This window comes from Atractosteus spatula (genome assembly GCF_055471065.1).
Source record: "Atractosteus spatula isolate fAtrSpa1 chromosome 10 unlocalized genomic scaffold, fAtrSpa1.hap1 SUPER_10_unloc_6, whole genome shotgun sequence".
Lineage (NCBI taxonomy): Eukaryota > Metazoa > Chordata > Actinopteri > Semionotiformes > Lepisosteidae > Atractosteus > Atractosteus spatula.
Window position 1 is genome coordinate 1087650 of NW_028296626.1, and position 9422 is coordinate 1097071.

A 9422-nucleotide genomic window follows, 5' to 3' on the forward strand; every position below is an offset into this window, starting at 1 on the left:
TGGGATTTACTTCATGCGTTCAAGAAGCATGCCTTGCACGACAGATTTAAATGGGGAATGGAGCCTGCTTCTTGCTGTTTTTCCTGTGGTTGCAGTTACAAAGTTGATCGTGCTTTCACATTCTGTTAACAGTATTCACTGGCTGAGCTTTATCAGTTGGTTCGTAAAGGAATCTCTGCTTCGGTTCCAGAAAAGTCATCTGTAGTGTGTTTTTTTCCGTGCCCATGGCAGTCTTTTAAAGCTGGTAGTAATGGCGGCGAAGTTAATTTTTTATCCTCTTTAAAAGAATAAGGACGGGCTGGGGTGAGCTCCATTTACCACTCTTTCAGCTAACCGCCGAACTCGCGAACTGATTACACTGCAGAGCCACAGGCGCCTCGCTTTTCTCCATTCTCTGGGTTAGGGTGAAAAAAAATCACTGCTGGTATTAGCTGGCCTGCTGGGAGTACCTCTTCTTCACTGATAAGCAAGATTTGTGTTTCATCTTTCGCAAGCTGTATAGATTTCTTTCAAAACAAGTTGTTCCAGAAAGGAAACGAACACTTGCATTCACCTGAATTAAAAGGCATGGGATTTGCCCGTAAGGATAAATTCTGTACAGTAAGACAGGAAGAAAGGCACCGCTGGGAATCGGACCCAGGATCTCCTGTTTACTAGACAGGCGCTTTAGCCAACTAAGCCACGGCGCCGGCAAAGTGCTGTCCTTTGACAGCCACTTGGACACATCTCAACTGCTCTGAGACATCTGTGTTCGGTGTGCACCGAGCCTGCTCGCCTTGCAAGTAGCCTCATTTACATGCGATAGCTCCACCACTAAGAGAAAGGATGAGAAATGGCTTTTATCTGGCACTTTTCATGTCAGAGGATCTCAATCTGCTTTCCGTGTACAAGAGGATGTCCAACTCATGTAGCTAAAGACGTAGACGACAGTGCTCCACTGAAATCTTGATCTCACAACCCTCGGCATGACTCCGCTGTGTTCTGCTTTAGACAAAGGGGGGAAAAGACTTCTTTCATCACACGTCTTGCACTGTTTACGGTGTTTGCAGTGCTCTTTCTTAAATGAAAACCAGGAATCGGCACCATATGAGGTGAGACTAGATAATATTGGAACAAGTAGCCTCGCCATTCCATGCGTGACGTGAGCAAAGTGTAATTCCTGTCTTTATAGTGTGCTTGTTAGAGACTTAGCTGGCACCCAGAGCGCTTTAAATCCGTGAGTCAGCAGCCCAAGACAAGAGAGCTTCCTTCGTCTATGTTTTTTGCGTGAAGGGGGGAAACCATGCGTGTGCTGCAAACGATCTTAGTATCGAAGTGCCGTCCCACATAACCGATCCGAACAATCTGCTTTACAGAGGAGCACTGCCGGAGCTTTTCGTTGGCAAACTGAAGACCAGGCCGACCTCTTCTGTGACTCTTGAACACTGAATCTCAAGGTTGTGAATTCAAGCTCCACGCTGGCGGGAAATTCCATAGGTAATGATCACATTTTCTTGCATGCTAATCAAAAGAAATATTAAGAAACTTTTCCCGATATCAGTTTTTTACAAAAGTAAAGGCACACGGCACATGTGTGCCACATCACGTCCGAGTTTAGTGACAACTACCTCAGAGATTGTAAGCTGGGTAGTTTCAGATCAGATCACTTTTTTTATCAAAGGTTTAAGCAAACCCGTGTAGTGGCAATGCTTGTTAATAAGACAGAATTAAGTGTTGCGGTGCTTTCCCAAATGAGGCCTCATCTCTCTGTTCATCTCTGTGGTGCAGCCACAGAGAAACTATTCATGCAGGCTGATTTAAAGATATTTTCTTTTGATAAGGGACAGCTCCCAAAGGGGGATGCACTTAGCTAAGCCTGGCTATCATGATCAATGGTCATCCATTGGCGCCTATCTGTCTAGGGAGTGCCAGATGGACATCTGGACTGCATTCCTAAGTGTCAGGAGTAAGTGACTCATATCTCACCTTGATCAACCAATCAGTGTCTGGTAGGGCCGAGTAACCCACGTGGGACTCTGATTCCCATGGAACTTTCAGCCAATGAACGAGCTGAAGTTCCTCCAGGTAACAACAGGCAACACAGAGGGCCTGAGAGAATTCTGTGAACTTTGGACCTTGGACTTGAACCTTGTCTTGGACTGCTGTAACACAGCAATTTCCCTTCGGGATCAATAAAGTCTTATCTATCTTCTGCTCTGTTTCGTACCGTACAGAATGATGAGTTAAAAGCTAAGTCAGCCATTTACAGAGCCATGCCCACACTAACACAGATGATTTTTTTTAATTCCCACAACAGATAACAGTATAGTCAAACAAAGCAACAGCAATATAATAAACCTGACAGGAGCTACTTTAACACCTCACGCTCTTTCACACTTCAATTCTCTCAACAGATGGGCAAAAAAGACTTTTATTGTCCCCTGAGGCAAATTTTTTATGGACAACCAGCACTCCTGTACATTTAAATAGCATGCAAAATAAGAAAGAGAGAAGAAAAGGAAATCATTGCACATTACACTATTACAAAAAATAAGAAAGACATTGCACATTATTCTATTGCACACGTACAGTAGAACACATAACAGCATGTAACGTTTATAACACATCACAGAACATATTGCACCCAAGTGGGTTGTAAGAGTCAAAATTGTTTATCCTTGACATTTTTGTGTTGACAGCTGTAATGCATAATGGAACAAAGGAATGTTTGTATCCGTTTCACTTACATTTGGGAGCCCTGAAATGTTTGCCAGAAGGAAGAAGTTGGTATTCAGGGTTGAGGATGTGGGAAGGATCTGATATCATTTTTCCTGCCTGTCTGATTAGGGATTTTTCAAAGATGGCCTGCAGGGAGGGCTGCTGTTTCACTCCCTTGACCTTGAAAGCTGTCTGGATGAGGCTGGTCATTTGCCATTTAAAATGAACTGATAGATGACCGAACCACACTGAAATACCATATCTGATAATGCTCTCGATTACAGCTCCAGAGACAGATAAAGTGGGTGACCGCAGCTACTGTCTGCAACACAGTGTGGTGTGAATGATACAGGGTGTAAAGACCTTTTTCAGATGAGCTGCGATCAAATGATCGGAACACATAGGAGACGAAACTGGAAATTAGACCATCTAACAACCCAGCAAACAGGGCTGAATGGATAAGAAAACCCATAATTAATTAAGAAATATAAGGTAACCATATGAGGAATTACAGGAGAAAATATATGAAATAATTTAAAAACAGGAGTATAACAGTGGAGCTGATGTATGATATACAAACAGACAAAAGGAAAAAAAATCATTGTAAATGGAAAGAAAAAACATTCTAAGCAAGAAATTATTCTGCAGACTTCATGCTGTCAACACTAAAGGCAATTCAAGTTAAACAGGGGGCTAATTTCAGCGGCCACATTTGTTGCTTCTGATCTTAAGGCTGAATTCCAGTTTGGGGCGCTGCTTTCAGTTCATTACAACTGACCCCAGCAGGAAGGGCAGCCCCTACATCACAATTCTCGTGAGCTCTCACCCGTGATGAGAGCAGCCTTGCGCTGATCTCCACAAACATGGCGACCATACAGGACTTGCACAACGTTCACGAATTTGTGAAGGTCTCGGAATTTCTCACATTTTGCAGTACCCTTAATAATTTCTTCTGAGACGGAGATTTAATAACTGGTTGGAGACACTGGGGCAGCAGTCCCCGTTTAACACTACAAAGTGTACATTGCCACAAACAAAATACGTGTTCCTAAAAAACGTTGCAAACGCAAAAGATTCCCAATAGCCTCTGAACACTATACTGAAAACTATAAAGTTTATTTTTACAGCGGTGAATCTATTTGGTAATAAACAAACAAGCCAATAGCATAATACCTTAACACCCTCGCCCAGTGGTGAGGAGGAAGCGCACCTAGGCGCTCATAGTACCGCGGAGCAGGCTGGGAGTTGTAGCCGGGGGGAGTCTGAGAGTCAGCATGATGATATGTATCTGCATACGTAAATATTGTGATAGTAGTTTTAGTGTCCTGTATAGCTCTATAAGTGTATAGCCCGAAGTTAACGAGTTACCACCCTAACCATGTGTAAGTGTTCTATCGGTCTCCTCATGTGTGTATAGCCTGTGTTTGGTTTTTGTGTGGTTTTGTTTGGAGAATAAAGCCGTCGCTTGGTTTACTATCATGTCTCCACTTGACCTTTGTCCCGAGGGAACCTGAAAAATGTTACATTGGTGTCAGAGCGGGCAGGATGGACAAACCATGGCAGACATTAACTGATTCTGTCAAGCGCCGGCTAACCCTAAAAGAGACCGAACCCACTGTCAGCGCACATACAGAGCCTGAGCAACTCCTGGGTGCGACAGGTGGCCACAGCCCTTACCAGGGCAACCCAGTAGTGGTCCCGCTGGTAGAATTGGGGCGACTGCCCACTACTCCCGCCAGTGGATGCCCAAGAGAGAAGATGCCCTCCCTGCCGGAGCCGGCCAGCTATTCCCACACCCGCCAGCGCAGGTGCGACCCGGTCGCTACGACGGGGAAGCGCCTTGGGAAACCTACGAGGCTCAGTTCCAGCTCGCGGCCCGGACAAATGGCTGGAGCCGGGCAGAGATGGCCGGCCACCTGGCGGCGGCGCTGGAAGGAGTGGCCTGCCAGGTTCTCCTGGATGTCCCAGAGGAGGACTGAGGTGAATACGCGGCGCTGGCAGCAGCTCTCCGGCTGGGCCCGGTCGCCGCTGATGTCATGTTCCTTGCCCGCCGAGGATACCCGGCTTTCCCCCGGGAGGCGCAGCGGGAGATGGCTCTCCAGGCCTTTCTCAAGGCCCTCTTACCCGAGGAGCCGTGCCGAAACAGGGAGACAGGTGCTTGCCTTCCGTCTGGGTACAGCGACGGTGCGCCTGCTACCTTGCACCCATCCAGGAGGACTGCATCCTGGGGCTGGACCTGCTGCAGCGAGTGGGGACCAGTTTGGACTTGGGATGGCAGGAGTTGGTGTGGCAGGGGGAGCGACTTCACCTGGTGGAGGGCAGGCCCGGCGAAGGCCGAGGGACACGGGCTTGCCGGAGACGGGAGAAAAAGAGGCAGTGGCGGTGGCAGTCGCAGGGGCGGAGCAGGGCCTGCGAGCAGGGGAGCGAGCGTGCCGGATCCTGCCCCTGAATCACCCGGGGGGCCTGACAAGGTGGCGGTGGTGGTGGCGGGGGCCGAGCATTGCGTGGAAGCGAGGCTCGCCATTGAGGACCTCTACCAGCGAAGCTGCGAGGGCCTCGATTGGGACCAGCGGCAGCGGCTCCAGGAACTACTCGCCCAAAACGAGGACCTCTTTGCGGCAAGGGATGAGGACTGCACCCGCACTGCCCTGATCCAACACAACATCAACACTGGCGACGCTCAGCCCATCTGCATCCCACCGGGACACATGGCTCACGCCAAGCGTACTGCCGCCGAAGAAAAAATCTGGGAGATTGTCACAGCGGGGGTGATTGAGCCCTCCGCGAGCCTGTGGTCGGCGCCAGCTATACTTCTCCGAAAAAAAGACGGCTCATGGAGGTTCTGCGTGAACTACCGCAAGGTCAATGAGGTCACCTGGAAAGATTCCTACCCCCTGCCGAGGATAGACGACGCCCTGGACTACATCACCGGGTCGACCTGGTTCAGCTCCCTGGACCTCCGCTGCGGCTACTGGCAGGTACCGCTCGCTCCCGATGCTCGACCGAAGACGGCCTTTTCCATCGGCCAGGGCCTCTGGCAGTTTACTGTCATGCCCTTTGGCCTGTGCAATGCCCCGGCAACTTTCGAGACGCTGATGGAGAAGGTGCTGGCATCGGTCCTGTGGAACCAGTGTGTGCTGTATCTGGACGACCTGCTGGTTCATGCCAGGTGTTTCGACCAGGCCTTGACGAACCTCCAGGCGGTGCTGGCCTGCATCAGCCGTGCTGGCCTGAGGCTCAACCCCCGCAAGTGCGAGCTCCTGCGGCAGGAGGTGACATGTTGTTGGACAGCGAGGGGTGGCTACAGACCCAGGTAAGGTCGCCGCAGTGAGGGGCTGGCCAACTCCCCGCACCGTCGCAGAGCTGCGCAGCTTCGTATTATCGGTTGGCTTCGTATTATCGGAGGTTCGTCCAGGACTTTGCCAGCATCGCTCCCCCACTGCACTGCCTCACCAACAAGGGCCACCGCTTTGACTTGGACTCGGGCTTTCGGCCGGTTAAGTGAAGCTCTGGTGGGGGCCCCCGTGCTGGCCTACCCCGACCCGCGGTTACCGTATGTCCTAGATACCGACGCGAGTGACTCGGGGGTTGGGCGCGGTGTTGGCGCAGGAGGGGCCAGATGGGGAGCATGTAGTTGCCTACTGCAGTTGGGCTTTGAATAAGGCTTAACGTAACTACTGGATGGAGTACCGAAAACTTGAAAAAGCTCTCGCAGTTAAATTCTTTTTAATGTTTTTAATGTTCTTTTTCTTTTTGTTTTGAAGTTGTTTCATTTGTTTGTTTGTTTTACAGTTTTCAGTGGGTTTGTAATGTTGTATAGGGGCTGAATTACTTTGTTCCATCCAAATTCCATTATGTGAATTTATGCTTTTTTAATATAAGCATTAACAATACAAGGCGTGCTCAAAAACTGTTACTTATTAGCTTAAGAAGCAGCAGTGTTTTGACAAAGTGTGGTATTCGAACAGTAAATGCTGAAGTGTTTAATACTTTCTTGAGAGCAGATCTCCCTCGATTTAGACAAACTCTTGCTCGGCCGATGATTTCAGATCAAAATCTGAATCAAGTGGAAAGAAAGCTGAATTACGTAAAGGTCATATAAGGCACTGGGTATCAGTGTTACACCATCAGGTCCTGCTAGGAGGATTGGGAGGATCAAATTGACACAGAGGGACCCAATGTGGGGGCTGAACCCACAGTTCTGAGATTAAGATATTCATGCTCTATCGACTGCGCCTATATAAATCTTGTGCTACAGCAGTAATGTTTCTGGGTGTGGATGAACATGACATAATAGGCTGACAGTAGGAACACGTGGCCCACAGGCAGTGATAGTATCACTATCACATTTGGCTGCAGTATATTGTGTTGAGAGCAGCAATAACTTTCCTGCAGAGATGGGAGTGCCTTTAATACAGCTCTTTCAATTGGACAGAGTAACAGGAACCGACCTAAAGTTTTGGCTGTGAATCCATCTCCACATGGGGAAAAGAGACAGTAAAATAGCGATGAAGAAACAGAAAGAATTGTGCTCGCTGCAAAGTAGGAAAGAGGTGGTCAGACACATAAAACAGCTTGGTGATAATTTGCAGCGACAGTTTTATGTTATTTAGTACACGGATTTCTCTTCATGTTCCTTAAGATGTGTAATTTGTATGATGGTTGTATGAGAACAGTTTCTTCTAAAGTCCTGTCAATTGACAGTGGAGAGCTAGCTGGTGCACATCTTCAAGAAGACTTTCTTTAAGGCGATTACAAGTTTCTTGAACAAATCTGTGTCAGATTTTTAAAATAATTTAGCTAATGAGCAACGAGAGTATAAATTAATTCTCCCACCCTCCATTCAAAGATAAAACTCCATGTGCGAGTCTAAGTTTCTTTGTAGCTACTGATGTTTGTCATTATTGGACATTCCTGGTGATATTGACTAAGGAGCTCAATTTTTACGTGTTGTAGTTTAACATGTGCAAAACATTCGTATCCCCTGCAAATATCGGCAAGGTCAGTGATATTCTCAACAATGTGTGCCATTGCAATTCATGCCATACTTTTTCCCAATGTATTCTGACATGCCAAGATCAGAGGGTCATATTTAAAAAACTGGTGCATTAAAATTTTTTGTACTTCAGGATTTTGATAGTCTGTTACATTGTCTTTCACACGTCGGTGTCAGAACTATGAGACATTTTCATAATCGGGGGGAAGGCCGTAGCAATAAGCAGAAAGTGCAATCACCCTTTCCCAGTGTAAGTCCGTGTTGTGATGAGTTTTTAAAATTGGTTTGCGATTTTCTGAAATATATTCCATACAAAAATATAATTTGGACAGCCGCTATTTATTTGGATATTCCCTTTCACTGAAGATGTCTACAGTATTCCAGCCGGATTAGTACTGATCGACGAGAGCCATCTACAGGCGAAAGGCGACATAACATAACAGCAGCAGCATTTAAGGTGGAACGAAAAACGCGAATAAGAAGCTGGCGAATAAGAAGCCAACTTCAGCCTCGTAGCAGACCCTGGGAGGCACGCTCAAAATAATCATCTTTCCCAGTACTTCAGAGTCATATTTAGAGCGCTTTACTGCAATTTTATGTGATCGATGGAAGATGTGAAGCCATAGAGCCTGTACTGCGCTTTCACATTGAAATTGAAGCCATTTCTTATGCTTTCTCTCAGTGTCGGGGCTGCAATTGCGTGTAAAGGAGGCGACTTGAAAATGAAACGTGTAATCACCTTACAGAGGGTCTTCACGACGGGGTGCGTCAGCTAGTTTTCCATTATTGTCAATTTACTGGACTTCTGAAGAAACCTATCGACATCGAAAATACAAACTGCACAGCTTAAGGCACATGAAGAGAAATCCGTGTGCTGATTGACTCAAAAATGTCGCTACAAATAATCCGCCGGGTTGATTTACTTGTCCGACCACCTCCCTCCGTCCCTCTTTGCTGTTAGCACAATTCTTCCACTTTCTTTTCTTGTATTTTCCTTGCTATTTTACTGTTGCTTTTCCCCATGAGGAGATGGATCCACAACCGAAACCGTTTTCACCCTGTGTTTCTGCAGCGTCAGTCTGTATGAGAAGCACAGCTCCAGTGGCGCAATCGGTCAGCGCACGGTACTTATACAACAGTGCACAGCGGAGTCATGCCGAGGTTGTGAGTTCGAGCCTCACCTGGAGCAGTATAGCCTGTCTTTAGCTACTGAAAGCAACTGTCGAGTTTAGATACTCTTAGGTATTTGATGGAGATAAATTAACATCAAACGAACAAGTAAAGGTAAAGGTTTATTTCGAGTCACAATCAAAGAAGGCTCCACAGCTGAAACATTGTTTCCTTCTCTTTTCAGCATGGAATAAACCTATACTTTTCCCTTTGCAGCATGCCCACGCATGCTGACGCAGCTCCCTACTTAAATTACTATCAGCTGTGTACTGTAATATGATTTGACTCCACGCTTGTGTTTCTCGGGAGACAGCAGAAATATTGAGGATTTGCGGCTACAGAAAATAATGTGAACTTTACAGGCAAAAGTAAGGTTACGTTAAAGAAACAAAAACTTATTGTCACCCTTTTCAACTTGATTATTTAAGACATTTATTCGGAATAGTATATCTTCTCGTGTCTGTGGCTGTTGTCCTACAATAACGGTGGTGAAATAGCAGGAATGTGCAGAAAGAATCGGAGATAGAACAGAAGACTCATCTAGTCGATAGTAAGGTTG

The 9422-nt window shown here is 46.8% G+C and overlaps 2 non-coding genes across 2 annotated transcripts; one reads left to right on the forward strand and one right to left on the reverse strand.

Moving 5' to 3' along the window:
- Positions 1 to 615: 615 nt before the first annotated feature.
- On the reverse strand, positions 616 to 689 carry trnat-agu (transfer RNA threonine (anticodon AGU)). The gene has a single exon. It is a non-coding gene; the product is annotated as a tRNA-Thr (tRNA).
- Positions 690 to 8788: 8099 nt separating this feature from the next.
- trnai-uau (transfer RNA isoleucine (anticodon UAU)) lies at positions 8789 to 8882 on the forward strand. The gene is made up of 2 exons: positions 8789 to 8826; positions 8847 to 8882. It is a non-coding gene; the product is annotated as a tRNA-Ile (tRNA).
- The last annotated feature ends 540 nt before the right edge of the window (positions 8883 to 9422 follow it).